The sequence below is a fragment of the Beta vulgaris genome, chromosome 7 (assembly GCF_026745355.1).
Source record: "Beta vulgaris subsp. vulgaris cultivar EL10 chromosome 7, EL10.2, whole genome shotgun sequence".
Lineage (NCBI taxonomy): Eukaryota > Viridiplantae > Streptophyta > Magnoliopsida > Caryophyllales > Amaranthaceae > Beta > Beta vulgaris.
In genome coordinates, this window is record NC_079208.1 from 43,561,208 (window position 1) to 43,581,336 (window position 20,129).

Here is a 20,129-nt window from a genome sequence, read left to right on the forward strand (position 1 = left end):
TGTTCAATTTTTTTTAAAACGAAACTAGGATATTGATATCACTGTTATTTTGTAGAATCATTTAGACATCTAGTAATGTCTTCTGCCGAAAATGTTGAAGCTCCACAACAACCACAACCATTTGCCTCCTTCAAGAAGGGAACTAGGAAGCGTATGAAAGATCGATCACCAATTTGGAAGCACTTTGAGAAGCAAGAAACAGATGAAGGAATTCGGGCATAATGCAAATACTGTGCGCTTAGGTATAATTGTGACCCAAAAAAGAATGGAACTAGTACTTTGTGCGCTCATCTCAACAAGTGTCGTAAGTATCCCTATAGCACGCCAAGAGATTCTAAGCAAAGTTTATTCTCTTTTCAATGTGTGAATAAGAAAACTGGTGTGACTAGTAGTAGTCTTTCTTAACCCAAATTTGATGCTGGAAGTTGTAGAAAAGCTGTCTTTGATGATTATTATTGATGAATTGCCATATAAATTTGTTGAGGCTCAAGGTTTTAGAAACTTTTGTGGTGTGTTGGAGCCAAGATTTCATGTGCCTTCTAGAGTGACAAATGCAAAAGATTGTTATGAGATTTTTTTACGTGAAAAGAGAAAGCTTAAGAGTTTTTTGAAAAAGAATAATTCAAGGATTTGTTTGACTACTGATTCATGGACCTCTGTTCAGCAGATTAATTACATGTGTTTGACTGCACATTTCATTGAGAATAAATGAAAATTGCAGAAAAGAATTTTGAATTTTTGTCCAATTAGTAGTCATAAAGGTGAGGAATTTGGTAAAGGGGTTGAGAAGTGTTTGCTTGATTGGGGGACTGACAAAATTTTTTGTGTAATGGTAGACAATGCAAGTTCTAATGGCACAACAATTACATATCTGAAAAAAAAGATTAATGGTTGGAAAACTAGGGTTCTTAAATGTCGTTTCCTCCGCATGCGTTGTGGTTGCTCATATAATTAATTTGGTGGTTGGTGATGGTATGAAATCTGTTAATGAGTTAATACTTCGTGTTAGGCATGTTGTTAGATTCATTAAGCAATCTCCTGCAAGATTGCAAAGGTTTAAGAAATGTGTTGAGGATGAGAAAATAAGTAGCAAAAGCTATTGTGTCTTGATGTGCCCACTAGGTGGAACTCTACAGTTTTGATGTTATGTGCTGAGGAGGACCCTTATTATGTAGCTGAGTTGAATGATAGAGAAGGGAAAGGAAGCCCTATACATGATGATTGGGAGAATGTTAGGAGGTTTTATGAATTTTTAGAAGGCTTTTATGAGTTGACTTTGCGTGTTTCTGGATCTTTGTATGTGACTTCCAATTTGTTTCATGAATTGGTTAATGTTGCTGCACTTTTGAAAGAATCTGCTATTTCTGATGATTTAGAAATGTGTTTGATGGCTTCTGAAATGAAAAAAAAGTATGACAAGTATTTGGGGAATCCTGAAAAAATAAACTTGTTGATTTTTATTGCTGTGGTGCTTGATCCTCGTTGTAAATATGACTATGTGGAGTGGATGTTAACTGAAGATTATGAAGAAACAATTGGTGTGTCACTAGCTAAAAAGTTGAAGGAGGCTTTGATTTCTTTGTTTGAGGAATATCGTGGTTTGCCATCAAATGAAGTTCCTAGGGAGGAGGTTTCATCCTCTAATAGAGATGAAGGTGTTTCTGGTTCACAAAAAAAGATTGAGCTTCTAAAGAGTAAGTACAAGAAACAAAAATATGAAAAAGAAGGAGAGTCTAAACTTGAGTTGGACAAGTACTTGGATGAAGATACCGAAGAGGATTCCGAGAATTTTGTTATTTTGGGTTGGTGGAAGTTTAATAGTGCTGGGTTTCCTATAATGGGAAAATGGTAAATGATGTGTTGGCTGTCCCAATATCTATTGTAGCCCCCGAGAGTGCGTTTAGCACAGGTGGTAGAGTCCTTGATCCTTTTAGGAGCTCCCTTACTCCTAAAGTTGTTGAGAGTTTGATTTGTGCCCAAGATTGGCTACGCTCCTCCTCAATTCCTATGTGTGTGGAAGAAGACTTGGAATACGTGGAACAACTTGAAGAAGGTAATATATTATATTTGCATTCACTTTATTATGTTTGTGTTAGTAGATTTTGTTGCTATTAATTATGTTTTCCTTTTGTATTTTTCCTTTTATTTCAATATTTGAGTAAGATGGTGCTTGAGGACGTTGGTGAGGATGGCTTGACCCCCGAGACCGTTAATATTGAAGATGACTAAGCTATGCCTATGAGACGTTTCTTACTCCTAGCTTTAATTTAGCATTTAGAATGAGGTGATTGTATTTTAAAAAATTGTTTGGTAGTATCACCATAAACATGTATCAAATGGTGGGAATTTTATGTTGGTGGCATGCTGCCATTTTCAAGTGGTACTATTTTGTATGATGTCACTTGGTAGTTGGTAAACTTAAGGATTGGAAGCAGGGTTATTTTTATCAAAAAGTTTGGTTTAAATCCGGTTTGGTTTTATCTTGGTTTGGTTTAATTTAATTTTGGTCTGGTTTGGATTTTGGAATATGAAAAAAATTCGGTTTGGTTTGATTTGGATTGGATTTTGAAATATAAAAAAATTCGATTTGGTTTGGTTTGGTTTGGTTTTTGGTTTCAAATTCTGGTTTGGTTTGGTTTGGATTGAGTAGATATTCGATTTGGATTTGGTTTGGAAATTTCAAAACCGAATGTATTTCGGTTTGGTTTGGTTTTGACCTAAAACCAAACCAAAAACCGAACTTACACCCCTAATTGTGCTATATGGTGGACTATCATCCTTTCGAAGATTGTAAGAAAGATTTTTGTGCTTATTATTCATGTTATACTATCACATGAATATAAAAGAAACACTATATTTATTATTTTTGTTGTCTTAATTGGAACAAATGAATTATAGCACGGAAACAGATTCATAAGGATCCGTTCGGTATCACTGGTAGTTTCAAGTTTTTGGTTTATGATTTTAGAATCATATAATATAAGTAGTATATAAACTTAAATTTGATCATAATGATAGCAATCATGCTAATTTTGAAAACTGACAACTAAAAACTGGAAACTACTTTTTCGGGCTTTCATATTATGGTTTTTGATTTTCCAAAAAACTGAAAACAGAAAACGATAACGAATGACCCCTAAATTGTTAGGATAGATTTAGGATCTATCTATCTAGAAGTGTTTACCTAGACATATCTATCTAGAAGTGTTTATTTAGAGATACTATTTGTTAGTATTATATTTAGTTTAGGATATATTTTCCTAGTTCTACCTCAATTAGGGTTTATATGATACATTATAAATTAAATACTCCTTTTGGATTAATAATAATATGAACATTTTTCCCTTAATCTATTATATCGTAAATGGATCAATAATGCAATGTAAAAGAGAAGACATATAATTTTATTTTGCCTAGTTACAATACAAGGCATACAAATATAGTATACCCTAAGAGACTAATCAATAAGCAAAACTAGATGGAAAAATCGAGTACAAAACACTATGGAATTATATTTGGTCATAAGAAAATAACTAATTTAGATCCACAACTATAATTGGCCAATTTTTTTTGAGATAATATGAATCAGTTACCCATTGCTATAAAAACTCAAGGATAATAGAGTGCAAAACGCTATGAAATTTTGGCAAGGACCAATTACAACAAATACTTTAACAATTCAAGCAAGTAAAATAGTCTAAGCATACTTGGTATCAACTTAGGTTTAGTTGTCAATTAAGAAGTAAACATTAGAATGGAGTATATATACTTCCTCCATTTTGTTTTAAATGAAATGTTTGCTTTTTCACGCGATCCAACACGCTTCTTTAATCATTAATATCTTTAGTTGTGCACACGTAAAAATATAAAAAGTTATATTTTGATAGTACGTATTGAGACGGATCTAACAAGATCCCACTTGACTATGTTTTTCTTTATATAATGGCGACAAATTGGATTTAAAATTCACTAGTGGAAAAAAGCCATCTAATGCGATTTCGATCCGCATCAGATGGGCTTGCAGCAGTTCCCATCAATTTACTGATCCGGTCAAAAATCAGATCAGCAAATGATTTACTGTTGCGGTTCTTAAGGAAAACCGCATCAGTTAATGTGATTAACTGATGCGGTTTGCCTTAAGAACCGCATAAGCTTGTTGAAATATAATGTCAAAAAAAAGTTACAGACCTGCAGGTTGCAGGTCTGCACTACTTTTCTGCGTTCAACCAACACTTATTTTCTGCCTTCAACCAAAACAGTCCTTAGGTATTTATAAACCTCTTCCTTCATTACTAAAAGATATTAGATATAAATTGTATACAACTAGAAATAAAATACATTCACATTAATTCAACCAAAATAGTAAAATAGAACAAATTGTATACGAAACAAAATACAACTAAAAATTCAGTGAAATACATTCATATTAATTCTAAACTAAAACAAAATTACAAGATCTGAAATTAAACATACACAATCTAAAGTAAAAAGGCACAACATAAATAGCCTAAATCTTAAACTAAAATACACAAAATTAATAAAACAAACAAATCTAAAAAAAAATGAGGACTTCAGATCCCTAAATTAATTCCTAAAAAATAAAACGAATAAATTAATCACGAGCGAAAAAATCCAATTTTGAATTAAAAACGAAAATTAAAAAAGGACTTCAGATCTAAAAAATTGAAAAAACTGAAAAAATTACAACGAGATATGAAATTATAACTAAATTAAAAAATGAAAAAACTCATATCTGGAATCACGAGCGAGGAGACGAAATCGGTTCGTTCTTCATTTTCGCTATTCATTTCGTTTCTTCGTTTCCGTTGTTCATTTCACCCGTTTCTGGTTTCTTCATTTTGTTTCTTCGTTTTTGTTCTTCACTTCTTTGTTTCCGTTCTTCGTTCGTGAGGGACGAGTAGACAGGAGAGAGAGGGGGACTGAGGTGGTGGCGTTTGTGAAAGGATAAAGGAGATATGAGTTTAGGGTTTCAGTCGCGTGTGTGAGGGAGGAGTAGAGAGGAGAGAGAGAAAGAGGAAAGGACAGAGGTGTCGTGGTTTTGAGAGGGATGAGGGATTAGGGTTGAGTGAGGAGCGATTAGGATTGAGTGAGGAGCGATTAGGATTGAGTGAGGAGAGAAGGGAAATGGGTTATGAGAAGGAAATGGGTTAGGTGGGCTAGGGTTGTAAGGGAAGGACATGGGCCACGAGGACTGGGCCATGAGGACTGGCTCAAGGCCGAGGCCAAGGGGATCCCTTGGTCCAAGGCCGAGGGGATCCCTCGAGCCAAGGTTGAGGGGATCCCTCGGGCAGAGTCCTTGGCATGCTGGCCGAGGCCGTGGGGCTCCTTTGAGCCAAGGCTAGCCAAGGCCCTGGTAGCTTAGGCCGAGGGGCTCACTCGAGCCAAGGCCAACCTCACATCGATCGGGGGGCTCGTAAGCTGGGCCGAGGCATGAAAACATGAGAGTTGATTGAGGCCGAGGCACGATAGCTGACGTTGGACGAGGCACTTCTTGCTTAGCTTATTTTTCCAAGTGTAGGTCACCCTACGGAGGGGCTAATGAGCCCCTGCGTCCGAGGAGGCGCGAAGTAGTGATACTTAGTTTATTTATATAAGTATAGGACACTCCTCGTTGTCCGAGGAAGGCCCAAGGTCATACTTCAGAGGGGCTAATGAACCCCTGCGTCCGAGAAGGCATGAAATTGTGATACTTAGCTTATTCTCTAAGTATATGAGGCTCCTCGTTGTCCGTGGGAGGCCCAAGGTCGCCCTTCGGAGGGGTTAATGTGCCCCTGCGTCCGAGGAGGCGAGAAGTAGTGATACTTAGTTTACTTTTCTATGTATAGGACGCTCCTTGTTGTCCAAAGTAGGCCCAAGCTCCTCCTTCGGAGGGGCTAATGAGCCCCCACGTCCGAGAAGGCATGAAGTTGTGGTACTTAGCTTATTTTCTAAGTATAGGACAATCCTCATTGTCCGAGGGAGGTTCTGTCTCAGGGTCTCGGTGTTTCTAGGTCAACTGCCGAGTCGTTATTACTTTCATTTGGGTAGACGAGGTCCAATGAGCCTATATCTATCATATCTTTCTCAATAGTGTGGCCCAATTGGAGGTTTGTTCATGAAAGTCCGTCTAAAGAGTGGGGTCCAAGGCTTTTCCATCCTTTTCTCTATATAAGGGGGAAAAAGATTTCATTTTCTCATTCTCATTTCTTCCACTCAAGCATTACTTGTCTCTATCTCTCTAGTTTATCTCACTAGAATTGGATTCAGCTTCTTCCTTCAACCGGTTTCTTCTTTTAAGCTACACCCGACTTCCCTTTCTTTTTCTTTTCTTTTTAATAAAGGCCAGCAACGACCCCTTTTGTTAGTAAATAATGGGGTCCGAGTATGAGTCGAGTACCCCTCCCGAATCTCCCATACGTACATATTATCGGAGGAGACTCGGAGGAGGAATAACATTGGTGACGATGACAACTTTGACTGTTCCCAAGGCGGTCCTCCTTCCCAGCCCTATCTGGTCCTATGTGGAAGAGGCCGAGGGAGACATGTCTTATCTTTGGGAGGTATTTGTGGCCTATCCATATGCACAACATAGTTACTTAGAACATTTCCTTCAGAATGGTGTAGTTACGGCTGCCTAGGGTGATGCAATATAGAATTCATACCAAGTGGACTACCCCCCGCTCGTGCCCGGCGGGGGATCGGCCAACAAGTACTCACATCCTATGTCGATGAAAGTGATGATGAGGGATATGTCTTTCTTAGGGGCGAAGTGGTTCATTCGTGACCCTTTAGCCTTGTATAGGCCAAGGAACACGAATATGATGTTAACGACGACTCCCCTTGGGTGCGGGTGTATAGAGCATGCCTAGATTTTGGCTTGAGATTTTCTCTCCATCCCTTTATTAGAGAACTCATGAGAGCGTACAACTTTATATTTACGCAAAATTGGTGCCCATCTCATGGTCTAGGTTTTGTTATGATAATTCACTCGTTGGGGGTAACTCCCACCCTTCGCTTTTGGCAAAACATGGTTGAGCTGGAAAAGATCCTCGATACCGAAGACAACGGTGGTGGTTATGGGGGTTTTCAATGCCGAAAGGGGTACAAGATCGTTCAGAAGATGCCTATAGCTCAAAAGAAATTCTGACGTATGTTTGTTTACGTTTACTACGGTGGTGATTGAGATTTGCCTACCATGTGGTCTCGAGAGGGACCACTGAGTTGTTTGAACTTTGAGTGCAAAAGATGTCAAGGGAAGAGGTTGTGGGTGCCTGCTACCTCTAGACTCATCATGAGGAAGTAGACAGAAAAAAAGTCTTTGTCTCTATTAATTGGCTCCCCAAGCCAAAATATGCTGAGGATGAACATAACATGTTAGCCTTTGGAGTGAGCCCGGCTTACCCTCAGGATAATGGGTCGGGATTATATTTTCATACTTAATTTTTATTGATGTATGTTGATATTGCGTTGCTTTTGCTTTTAGTGTAGTCGTTTTCCGATCACGTGTAGACGAGAAGATGGTCAGGAGAGTTGACGTGAACGCCAACATGGCCCAGACGCTCAAGAGGGAGATTTAGAATGGGACGATCATCACGGCCTTCGGTAAGTCCCACCTTACTTCTAGTTTCTTTGTCACTTGTGTTTTTATGCTAACTTTTGATGCCTTTAGGATCCTGCCAAACCATGGCGCAAGAAGGAGTGCTCCACTACTCAATTGGAGCCCCCTGAGATAGTATTTGCCTTAAAGCAACCGCGTTTGAACGCTAAGAGGAGGCCTTCATCGAGTAGAGGGCCATCCTTACAGTCAGGTCTTGATGCCACCTTTGACGGGGGTGGTGACTATGAGCTTCCTCCAACTCCCACATACACTCCCTCTTCTCCTTCGTTGCCACTGAAGAGGGTGTGCCGACCTATGGTTGGGGCCGACGTCCCTTTCACTAGAATGTCGACGGATGATAAGGGTCGACGGATGAAGAAGGTCTGCAGGGAGCTCTCTTCTACCAAGGCCCAAAGATGAGGCGTATCTAGAATCCATTGGCGTGGAAGAGGTGGACGAACTTCACCACTCCTGGAAGGACACAAGTGTTGTCATCATTTTCGTGTTTTATTGCCTTGTATGTCTTTCTAACTTCTTTTCCTATCTTTGTATATGTCCATCCGAATGACTACCCTGGCGCGCCGCCGTATTGCTTTAACTACGGAGAATGAGAAGTTGTCCGCTCGAGTATCTGATCTCGAGGTTGCGTTTCAGCATCATTAGGCTATTATGAAGGACTTGGAGACAAGGCTTCCTAAGGTTGAGTCCGAGCTAAGAAGGGCGATGAGGGCCATTGACAATGATCAGATTAACTTCGATGAGAAGTCGAATGAGTTAAATGGCCAGATTAACCGTTTGATGAAGGATCATGATGATGCTTTACGGAAGGTAGGTCGTCTCACGTCGAAACTGAAAGCGCAATAGTTCAAGGCATGGCAGGTGTCGAACAAGTGCTTAGCGTATAACACCGAGGTTGGGGAGAACTCTTTCCAAGCCGGCGAGGAAACTGAACTGGCTCAGATGAGGAAGGTCGTGAGCCAGGACCGCCCAACCTTCGATTAGGAGGCCTCGACTCGGACCTAGCAGTCCCTTTGTGAAGCCATGATGGCTTCACTAGGTGATTAGTTGGGCACCACCACCTTGGGCCATCAGGTTGATCCCAACACCTAGCAGTTCTCAGCGGGCTGTGAGGATGTTGGGTATGATGAGGTGGGTAGGGACTTGGACAACTCTTCTCATTAGTGCCTTTGTATTAACTTAGCTTGTATTTTTCTTGAAAGAGGTAGTCTTTTGTTTGTTCAAGATTGCCTCCCTTGCGTTGTAGTATTCAAAGAGATGGCCTTTTAGTTGTTCAAGGCTGCCTCCCTTATGTTGTAGTCTTCAAAGAGGTGGCCGTTTATTTGTTCAAGGCTGCCTCCCTTATGTTGTAGTCTTCAAAGAGGTGGCCTTTTATTTGTTCAAGGCTGCCTCCCTTATGCTATAGTGTCTGTGTTAGTAATGAGAATATTTATCCTTCATTGATCTTGTTTTGTTCAGTATTATGATTTTTCAATTTCTGCTTTTTGTTTCATGGTTCTTTGTTTAGCCAAGGCATTACCAGGCTCACACTATATTGGATGATGCAATGCAACATGTGTTTTGTCAGACTTAGGAGGTGCGCCGAAGCATATGCTTGGTCTTTTTTCATTCATTACTAATGCCAAAAGCCTAGCCCATGTACATTTATGCCTCTAAATAACAATACTTAAACAAAATACCTCTTTAGATTATCTGCAATTCATGGTCGAGCAAGATGGACTCCTTCAGGTGATTTGAGCCGGTAAGTTCCTGGTTTGATTACGTGAGTGACCTTGTAGGGTCTTCCTAGTTAGGGTTGAGCTTGCCTTAAAGGTGCAAGTTTCCCCTTGCTTCTATCTTTTAAACAACCCAATCTCCTAGTTGTATAGGCATATGCTTCACTCTTTGGTTGAAGTACCCAGTGACCCTCTGCTTGTATTGGATGGATCGGAGGAGAGAGTTACCCGTGATCTCTGGTAGAAGGTCAAGGTTGATGGATTTCTCTTTCTTATTTTCAGCATAGTCATAAAATATCATATAGGGTGAAGGTATGCCAAGTTCCACAGGGAGGACAACCTCGCTCCCATAGACGAGCTAAAAAGGAGAATAGCTCGTAGCTTTTTTAACAGTTGTTCGCACTGTCTAGAGTATCCCAGGTAATTCGTCGACCCATGCTCCCTTGGCTTCGTCCAAGGACTTCTTAATTTCTTTGAGAATAACCTTGTTGACTGCCTCAGCTTGGCCATTCGTCTGGGGCCTTGAGACGGCTGAAAATCTTGTGCTTATGCCAAAAACGATCATAATAGTATCGGGTCGGTCCACTATTGAATTGCCTACCATTGTCAAATACGAAAAGTCTTGGGGACTCTGAACCTCATGATGATGTTCCTCCAGATGAACATTTATACTTTCTTATTCGTGATTGTGGCAAGGGGCTCAGCCTCTATCGACTTTATGAAGTAATCTATTGCAACAATGAGAAATTTCCTTTAGCCTGAGGCGGGAGGGAACGGGGCGAGTAGGTCCATACCCCACTTATCAAAGGGTAACACAACTTGTATGGAGGTAAGGGGATTTGCTGGTGTGTAAGGGAGATATGAGAACAACTGGCTCTTAGGGCATTTCTGAACCAACTCCATTGCATCTTCTTTTAGTGCCTTGGCAGCGATAGTTCTGCTTCCTTGATGGCTCCCACATGTCCTATCATGTATCTCCTTTAATATGTAGTCTCCTTCCTCAGGGTGACGCACTTTAACAAGGGAGGAGTGTAGGATTTCTTGTACAAGTTTCCGTCGTGCTAGGCGAACCACTTAGCCCTTGCATGAACCTTCTCAGCTTCCTTATTGTCCGAGGGGGGGTCCTCATCTCTCAAGTACTTAATCATCTTTTCCATCCACATAGAAGTTCTGTCTAAGACGAGAGTTTGTTTGTTTGCCATTGATGCTAGGCCGGTGGATAACTTCCCACATGATGGTTCTTGGGCTAAGCCCGTCAGTTGAGCTCGCCATTCGAGCGAGGGCGTCAGTCTGCTGATTTTCTGACCGAGGTACATGTAAGATCTGAAATTCTTGTAGGTTATTTACCACCTCTTTGGTTTTAGATCTATACATCCTCATGTTATCCTCCTTCGTCTCAAATTCTCCCGATACTTGACCGAGTATTAGTTGTGAATCGGACTTGGCTCGGACTGACTTGGCTCCTAAGGCGATGCATATTTATAGCCCTAGAATCAGTACCTCATACTCAACTTTATTGTTTGAAGCTAAAAAGTCAAACTTAATGGCATACTCCAACTTGTCACTAACAGGGGGTATTATGACTAACCTTGCTCCGCTCCCTGTTTTGGTTGAAGAGTCGTCAACTTGAAGCCCCCAGGTTGTTGATCCCTCTTCCCCGGTCGGTCCGGAAGTGCACTATGCGATGAAGTATGCAAGGGCTTGGGCCTTAATTGCCCTACGAGATTCATATCGAGGCCGAACTCGGCCAGGTGGTCAGCTCAATCCGTCGTGCGACTAGAGTGATTGCGATTTTCAATGACTTTTCGAAGAGGTTGTCCTGTTAGGACCTTGATAGGATGTGCTTGAAAGTAGGGCTTCAGCTTCTGACTTGCCATAACTAAGGCATAAACCATCTTTTCAATCTGGTCATACTTGCTTTATGCCCCTCGAAAAGCATGGCTAACGAAGTACACCAGATGTTGGCCATCTTCTCGGTCAGCCACAAGTACGACACCTAGTGTGTATTCAAACACCGCCAGATAGACATACAATGTTCCCTTGAGAGGGGAGAGATGAGCTTGGGAAGGGTGAAAAGCTGTTGCTTGAGTTGCTGAAACGCTTTTTTTGCTTCTTCATCCCAATCAAATTCTTTTCGCTTGAGTGCGCGAAAGAAGGTAAGGCTCTTGTCGGTTGACCGGAATAAGAAGACCCCGAGGGACGCCAGACAACTGGTGATGCGTTGGACCTCCTGGACGTGCTTAGGAGACCTCATGTCCAAAACCGCTTGCACTTTGTCGGAGTTAGCTTCAATTCCTCTTTCGTCGACCAAGAAGCCAAGGCATTTTCCTCCCCTCACTCCAAAAACACACTTTTTGGGGTTAAGCATCATCCGATATCGACGGAGGGTAGACAAGGCTTCCCTTAAGCCAAATGCGTGATATGTTGCTTGCTTGTTTTTGATGATCATATCGTCAACATACGCTTCAATGTTACGGCCTAGTTGGCCTTGGAAGATCTTATTCGTTGATAGGTGCCTCACACATTTTTTATCCCGAAGGGCATCATCTTCTAGCAGTAGACCCCTTGGCTTGTAATGAAGGCAATGTGTGGCTTATCCTTCTCAGCCATGGGTATTTGACTGTACCTTGCATAACTAAGAAACGTGTGCTTCGCTGTTGAGTTCACCAATCTGTCTATCTTGGGGAGGGGATGGTTGTCTTTTGGACATGTTTGGTTTAAGTCCGTAAAAGCCACACACATCAGCCATGCTCCGCAAGACTTTTTGACGAGCACCACATTGGCCAACCATTCTGTGTATTTACATTCTTCAATGAATCTGACTTCTAGGAGCTTCTTAACTTCTGTGTTGCGGCCGCGTTTCTCTCCAGGCCTTGTTGCCTCAACTTTTGCTTAACTGGACGGTGTCCCTCTTTGATGTTCAATTCATGGCAACATGAAATTAGGGTCTAACCCAGACATGTTTGTTCTCTCATAGGCGAAAATGTCCTTGTACTCTCTCAATACCATGATAATTTCCTCCCTCAGTGTTTGATCTATTGTTTGGCCTACCCTCACTCGGTGGCCAAGTTCTTCATCAAGGGTAACCTCCTCATCCTCTTCAACTGGTTGAGGGCGGTCTTAGCATTTCGGGTTCTCCTAAATGTAGATGCTGAGGCAATCCATGGGTGCCTCTTCTACACTCCTCTTTCTCTTCTTGGATGGTGTTAGTTCTTTAGATGAAGTAGTGGTGCCATTTTTCAAGCTATTGACATAACATTCTCTTGCTGATTGTTAATCCCCGTGGATTTTGCCGACTTCCCCCTCATCCGTCTCATATTGCATCAAGAGTTGGTATACCGAGATAGCTACTTTGACTTTATTCAATGTCGGACGACCCATGATTGCGTTGTATGGCAATGAGATGTCCACCACAAAGATGTCAAATGGTAGACTTCTTCCTTTGCCTTTTTCACCAAGTCGCTCTGGGAGCTTGATGGTGCCGACGGGATGCACTGAGTTGCCCCCCGAAGCCTATTAGTGGTTAATGGATGGGAATTCTTGATACTTGAGTTTTTTGAGGCAATCCAGGGTGATAATGTCTGCGGAGGACAAGCTATCGATCGGGATTCTCTTAACTTTTGAATTGGCGATCTTCGTCTCAATCACAAAGGGGTCATCATGGGATGTCTGAATGCGCCGAGTCGCTTCTCTGAAGGTCATTACGGGGGAACTTGTCTAGGTGCCTTCAACCTTTAACACTTGGTGATTCAGCTCTTAGAGGTGGGATTTGGGGGTAAAACCAGTTAGGCCTCCTGAAGCAAATCCACCTGAATAACACCGACGTACCCCTTTAGTGTTATAATTATTAGCCCAATCTTCTTTTCTCTTGTCTTTGTCATCGCGATTTTTGAGGTACCTGTTGAGCTCTCGGCGAGGAGAGTGGGGCTGGCCAGGCTCACGCTCGCGACTTGATGGGGTCGCCCTTGAAGCTTCCTTCCTATATACGATTTCTCGGGCATCCTTCTGGCCCTTATGGAGTCGATTTTCTTCGATTGTCTGACGGGCGTTCCTCTGCCCCACGTTCTGTCTGAGGCGGTCTCTATACTGACCGATGGGGTCTATGGGATGGTTGAGGGGGTCACTGAGCTGTCTGAGAGGGTCTTTGCTCTCTCGGTTGTTCGTGCCTCCGTGTCGAGGGCTGAGGGTGTCCAGCGACATTTAATCTTTGCATTCAAAAGGCTCCTTCCCTCACCTCCACCTCAAGCTGAGGGTGGAGTTGGGGTTATCCCCCATTTTGAAGAGTGGCTAACATGGCACTTAAGTTTCATTCAATGTTTTGGTTCAGTTGGTCCGTTATCCTTTGGAATTTAGCAGACAGAGGAGGTTGTGGATGAGGGGGTCCAACTGGTTGGGGCTGAGGCCCATGCTCTAGCGAAGGCATAAGGCTCTCACCCTCATGAGGGTCGAGTGTCTCAACGCACGGTAGGTGTGCGATGAGAGAGTGGATTAGTTTATGGCTGAGGAGCTTTACAGTTTTGACAGATCGGTGCCATTTTCGCTCTCGGTTGTGGCTTGAGATGGTTGTTTCCCTACAGACGGTGCCAAACTGTTTATGTCAAGAAATTTTAAGTAATGATGAAGGGGATGTCAACTGAATGCTGAGAGGGTACGAGAGAGCCGATGGGTCTTGACGCCGGTAAACCTACAAAGCACAATGAAAAACTACCCGGGGATTTTTTTCGGGAACTCCCTTCCGACGCTCAAGTTAGTAACTGAGGTAGAGAGGGAAAACAATAATTGTAGAGAGAGGTGCTTTAACTTTTTAGGTGAGAATTGAATAAAATTTGACTGATGGGACAACCACTATTTATAATGGGGTTGTGAATTCCAATAAATAAGGGTACTTAGGTCAACTTCAACTAGTGGATGATTGATGGTCCTAGAAATAAGGGTATTTTAGTATTTTTACCTGACATGGGCTGGTCCAAAAATGGGCCCAAACACTATCCAAACAAATTATTGGGGATCCTTCTTGCAAGAGGTGAAAATTGAGGAGGGCCTTACAACCACTAGGCCAACCTTGTTGTCAAAGTAATGATAAGATTACAATAATAGCAATATAGCAATACAATTCCAATGATCTTTATGTATAAATATTTAAGTATCAACTCATGTGATGTAAACGAGAGGTTCTCTCTCTAAAATTTATTCTCTCTCATAATAACTCTCTCTCTCTACCATTTTATCCTACTATTGGACTAGCCTTATTCGATTAACGTATCACTGTAATCATAAAAATAAGCAATCCTATTGCTCTCCAACTCCAATCTTAATCCTTCATAGGCTTTCTCACTCAAGTCTTAATCCTTTAGAGTGATTAATCTAAATGGAGCAATCTCAATCTACCTCAAATTTCGTTGTATGGCATAGAAAGCAAGGCCCTATGCTAAAAACTCCTTTAGAACATTTCAGTTCTCGACCTCAGGATGTTTCAATGGTCTTAGTTGGTAAATTTCTCGATCATCGAGACTTCTCAATCAGGCAAGTGCAAGATTGGGTGGATTCATGGTTTACAAGAGATCGAATTTCAGTTAAGAAAGAAAATAATCTTTTCTTCTTCCACTGCCGTGAGTTACAAGATAGATCAGATATTTTAGGGCTCTATGATACAATGAATTTCAAAGGAGCTATGCTTATCATAAAAGCATGGAAACCTCTTGATTCTTTCAAGTCCTTCAACTTCTCGGAATCGGCTTTATGGATTAAAATAGAAGGTCTCCCTCTAGTTATATGCTCCAAATCTCTAGCGAATCTCATTTACTCTCGAATAGGGAAAGTTCTTTATTATGATGAAGCATCTGGCCAACCCGGTCTCAAAAAACACTTTCGAGCGCTGGTATGGATAAAAGTAAAATCTCCTTTAATACCAGGGATGTATCTTGAAATGCAAGAGGGAAGATCAATTTGGATTGATCTCAGATATGAAGGAGTTTATATCTTCTGCAAGAGATGTGGAAGGATAGGTCATAAAAGCTCGATATGTTCAGTTCCATGGGAGAAAGCAAAGAAGTCCATAGAAAAGGCTATCTCAAAGGCAAGTATTCCCGACTCCCCAGTGATGTTTGGGAGTCCTGACGCATCTTTGTACTCGAATAAAATAATAGGGCTCCCTCCCTCCCCAGAATTCATGACAACGACAGTCAAATTAGATGAACCAAGGAGGACACTAATGGTCTACTCATCAAGTAGTAGTTCGGATAATGATAGTGGAGGTGACGACGATAACCACCCTAACGACGAAGAAATGCAAAATGCGTCCTCGGGTCATGGATCTCCTAGAATTCAAGAAGAAAGTAATGCAAGCGGGCATTCAGGCCCATCAACGAGGCCCAATGCGTATGGGTCAAGGCAGCAGCGTTTTAGGCAAGAAGGCCATTTTTGTGCGAGTCAAGTCATCGGGCCCAGCTCATTATCTAAAAAAATGGAGAGGCAAGCCAAGGGTAAAAATGTCATTCCAATTAAAGCTCCATCTTTCAAAAAGAAACGAAAGAAAATTGCGGGTTTAATGCACTGAAATCCTCTGACGTTGCAGCAAATCAGGCGGCTGAAGTGAGAGTTCCAGCCAATAATCTCACTCTCTCTCCTCATTTTAATGCTTCTTATGTAAGGAATAATGAAACAAACCCATTTCCTTTAGCAAAATCATTCCAAATCGGGTCCTTTCTTCCACTTAATATCAATACCATAAATACTTCTCCACACTCTTTCTCTTCACCGAAATTTTTTTTCTCCCTTTCCTCACATGATAACCCCCAAGTCAATATGGATTCTACTCATTCATCACCTCACTCTTCAAACTCTATTACCCAACCCTCTCACTCACAACTAAATACGCATCACTCTCAACCTACAGAAGTTAACAACTCTCACTTTAATGCTCCTGTACTATTCGAAAACTTATCTGACTTATTCCCTCATGAAAGCAACATGGAACACGTCAATAACAATGACGTAGGAAGTTCGTGGGGAAACTCGCTCGCTCATAACAGCTTGTCATCCTACTTCAATTCGGATGATGCTATATATGCTGGAAACTTTTATGCTGATCCTTACTCTTTAAGTGAACCCATAAATTGGGGAGAACTACAAAACCTTCTGCAAGAATCAAACTCAACCCTTTCCCCTCAAACTCCTCTTCTTATACCAGGCTCTCACTCTTCATTGCAAACCGGATCTTCAAGCTCCTTTCACTCTGCAGTAGCAGGTCTTCCAGCTGCGGAGTTTGCTGATCTTCGCATATTTCCGTGCTGGCCGAATTCGCAAGCACCATTAATGGAGACAGCAGGTGATGAAGCCTTTTTATCGCGGAAGAGGAAGTTTGATGAACTCTCGGAGGTTCTGGAAGCCGCGAAGAAAAACACTGAAACCTTGGTGGAAGTCCCGGTCCAACAAAATGATGAAATTTCTGCTGCAGTCACAGTACCGAAAAGTGAGGAAACCAAGTCTGAGAACAAGGAGAAACGTGAGTTGGTAGTGCTGAAGAATAAGAAGAAGTCGGTTACAGATGGGGTTTCAAAAGGTAAGGAGAAGGTAAGCCCAACTAAGCCAAAATTGGAGAATATTTCACCTTCTGATAATGAAAATAAAATTAAGCCCATCCCTGAAAAAAATTTAAATGATTCTGAAAATCATGTGATGGAACCTCCTCGGCGTGGCTCCGGTCGCCCTCCTAGGCCCAAACGAGTGGTTGTTCAAGCTTTGGTGTGTGACAAAAAAAGGAAATTCGAAGAATTTGAACCAATACTTGAAAGCTTCATCAGTGAGGTAACTTTGGATTTGCATAAATGGATCGCTGACAAACGGCAAGAAATATTGCGCAAATTTAAGAAATTTAAGCACATGGTGTTTTTTGGTGAACATGGCCTCGAGACTGGGCCTAAACAGTCTCCGGGCGCCCCATGAAGATATTGGCATGGAATTGTAGGGGTCTAAAATCAGCGGACTCCCCTACAATTCCATTTCTGAGCTGGCTTGTCCGCAAATTCTCTCCTAACATATTGTTCCTGTCAGAAACTAAGTCTACCGCTCCTGATATATATAAGCTAGCTGCGTATTTTGGGTTTTCAGGAGTAGCCACTGTTGACGCTATAAATAACGTAGGTGGCCTGGCGGTCTTTTGGTGTAACGATGTAGATATACATGTTGCTGGTAGCTCTGCTAATCACTTTGACTGTATTATAAATGATGTAGTAGCTAATGGAATATATAAATGGAACCTTATTTTGCTGTATGGATCGCCTTATGTAGAGTCAAGGGATGTGGTGTGGGACCGCATTTCACAATGTATAATCCAAAATAAGCTAGATAGCGTAGTTATAGGAGACTTAAACCAAGTAGAATTTCTAAATCAAAAATTGGGGGGTTCAGATGTAATTCCAGGGAGAGAGCAATTCTCTATCTGGAGAAGCAACTTGGGGCTGTCGGAGCTAAGCTTTCATGGTCAATCTTATACTTGGTGCAATAATAGATCAGCTGAGGATAGGATATATGAGAGGCTAGATAGAGCGTATGCCTCAGAAAATTGGGTCCAAAAAAATCCAGAAGCAATAAACCTAAATCTGCCCATATTAATATCAGATCATAGTCCTATTCTCCTTCACACTTCCCCACCACAAGAGCGTAGAAGATCCCCAATTAAAATGGAAGCTTGGTGTCTGGAGTTTAAGGAAATCTCGAATATCATTACCGAGCAATGGCATTCCCAATTTAACGGATCTCCAATGTTTCGCGTCGCCCAAAAGTGTCGTCACATAAGATATCGCCTGTTCAAATGGTGTCAAGAATTCAAGAGAAAAAATAAAATTAGCTGGGAAGAGTGTCTAGATCAATGCGGCGAAGCCCAAGCTAATCTTCCATGTTTCAATGGAGAAGTTCAGGAAGAAGAGGTAGTGAGATCAGCAAGGGAGAAATTGGCACTACAGGTGAAATATTGGCAACAAAGGGTTAAGAGTAAAAATAGAGCTTGGGAAGATTCAAACACTAAATGGTTCTTCAGGAAAGCAAAGAGTCGAAGGAAGCGTAATGAAATTCTTATGCTTAAGTCAGCCGCGGGAATCTGGATATCAGATAAAAAGGATATTCAAAAGGAGATGCTAGAATACTTTTCTCAGATTTATCAAGGCCGCCATCACGGCAGTGAATATTGGGAGGAGCTTTCCACGATACGGAGCTTGATACCACAACTATCTGATGAGCAGCAAAATTCTCTGACAAAGTCAGTCACACTTGAAGAAGTGAAGCTAGTCGTGTTTCAAATGGGAAGCCTGAAGGCACCGGGGCCAGACGGTATCCCAGCTCTGTTCTACCAGCAATACTGGTCAACGGTGGGTAATGACATTTGGAAAGCGGTCTCTTATTTCTTCTCTACAGGGTACATGCTCAGGGAATGGAATTACACAAACATCTGCCTCATCCCCAAGACCAAAAGACCGGAAGAAGCAAGTCAATTTCGTCCCATAAGCCTATGTAATGTGATTTATAAAATCATATCAAAGGTCATTTCCAATAGACTTAAACCAATATTGAAGGCTTTGGTTTCTCCATTCCAAAATGCTTTCGTTCCCGGGAGACTCATGGCGGATAACTGTTTAATTGCTCATGAATTGGTCAGTAGTATCAAACAGCACACAAAAGGCAAGCAGCACCTGGCGGCGCTAAAGATCGACATGTTTAAGGCCTATGACAAGGTGGATTGGAACTTCTTGGATTGGTTACTGTCACAAATGAGAATCCCAGCCAAGTGTCGTCACTGGATTATGCAGTGCGTAACTACAGTGTCATACTCAATCCTTGTTAACGGGGAGCCTACTTCTAGATTCGCCCCTACTTGTGGCCTAAGACAGGGAGATCCTCTATGCTCATATCTTTTTATTCTCGTTATGGATATTCTGTCTAGAATGCTTACTAAAGGAATGACTGACAAATCCTTCGAAGGAATTAAGATAGCCAGAATAGGTCCTTCAGTGTCTCACTTTTTTTTGCAGATGACTCTCTGATTTTTTTCAAAGCCAATCCTAAATCATGTGACGAAGTAAAGAACATCTTGTCGAAATTCAGCAGATTATCAGGCGAAGTCATCAACTATCATAAGTCCCTTATCATGTTTAGTCCGAACACGCCTCCAAGCTGTCGTCATCAGATGAGAGAATTAGTGAACACTCCAACTGCAAACTCTCTTGGGAAATATCTAGGAGCAAACATAGAGGTGAATGGCAGGAGTTCCAGAATGTTCCAACCTTTAGTTGAGAAGGTTGAAAAAAAGCTCCAAGTTGGCACAATCTATCCCTCTCACTAGCTGGGAGAGTCATCCTAATTAACAGCGTCCTCTCTATGCTCAGTCTGAATATTCTCAGCACTTTCCTCATTCCCAAGATAACAGCGGATAAGTTAAACTCAATTTTTGCAAGATTTTTATGGCTGGGTCCAGAGAGAGAAAACCGATCTATTGGAAAGGAAAGTCAACACTGGAATTACCTAAAGGAAGCGGAGGATTAGGCATAAGAAACGTACATCTCTTTAACAAAGCGTTACTCGCAAAGCAAGTAGTCAGAATCCATAACTCAAGTCAAACTCTGATATCTCAAGTGTACCTTACAAAATATAAGGTTTCCCCAGTCAGCTTGATTCTCAACAAGTCAAAGTTGGGTAGAGCCTCTTGGGGTTTTAGGGGCCTTTGCAGATCTATTCAAGAATGTGCGGGAGGGTTTACCAAGATAATAAGAGATGGATCTGACACAAAAATACTGGATGATAAGTGG